The following is a 680-nucleotide window of genomic DNA, read 5'->3' as shown; positions in this document are numbered from 1 at the left end:
CCCGTGACCAATATCTTCTCCTTATTGATTATTCAAATTATTTTATTGCTTTCGATTACTTTTATTGCTTTGTTTATTTAGATAAAACAACCCCCCTCCCCCTTTGGTTACTTAAGAATCTGAAAATTTGATAACAACAAAAGTCTCTCTGTGGTAACGAACTCTTTCTTATCACGTACTATATTTATATCTAGTTGAGTGAGAAAGTGATATTATTTTTGACGCATACGACTGCGATCAAATTTTGGCGCCGTTGCCGGCTACTCAGATTCGCAAAGAAATTTGTGGGATAAAGCAACATGCAGGAGAATCTTTGTATGAATGTTGGGAGCGATACAAGAGATTGATGGCAAGCTGTCCACACCACCAATTCACTGACGCTACGATAATACAATACTTCTACGAAGGTCTCCAACCAAGTGATAGATATCTTCTTGATGCAGCGGGTGGTGGATCTCTAGTGAACAAGACAGTGGCCCAAGCTACCGAGTTGATTGAAAGCATGGCTGCGAACTCGCAACAATTCTACACAAGAGGTGAACCAATGGTTAGGCGAGTGCATGAAGTTACAGAGTCATCATCACATCGTGATCAAAGGATGGACAACATGGAGCAAATGATGCAAAATATGGCTGCGGTTATTTTACCTTCATATGGTGAAGAGTTGGAGCAAGCTAGTG

At 40.4% G+C, this 680-nt stretch overlaps 1 non-coding gene across 1 annotated transcript; it reads right to left on the bottom strand.

The window, feature by feature from the left end:
* Positions 1–266: 266 nt before the first annotated feature.
* LOC113319799 lies at positions 267–372 on the bottom strand. The gene has a single exon (XR_003345790.1). It is a non-coding gene; the product is annotated as a small nucleolar RNA R71 (small nucleolar RNA).
* Positions 373–680: the final 308 nt, after the last annotated feature.

The sequence above is a fragment of the Papaver somniferum genome, chromosome 10 (genome assembly GCF_003573695.1).
Source record: "Papaver somniferum cultivar HN1 chromosome 10, ASM357369v1, whole genome shotgun sequence".
In the NCBI taxonomy this organism is placed as follows: Eukaryota; Viridiplantae; Streptophyta; class Magnoliopsida; order Ranunculales; family Papaveraceae; genus Papaver; species Papaver somniferum.
Note: the sequence above shows the minus strand (reverse complement) of the source record. Positions and strands in the feature narration are given on the sequence as shown.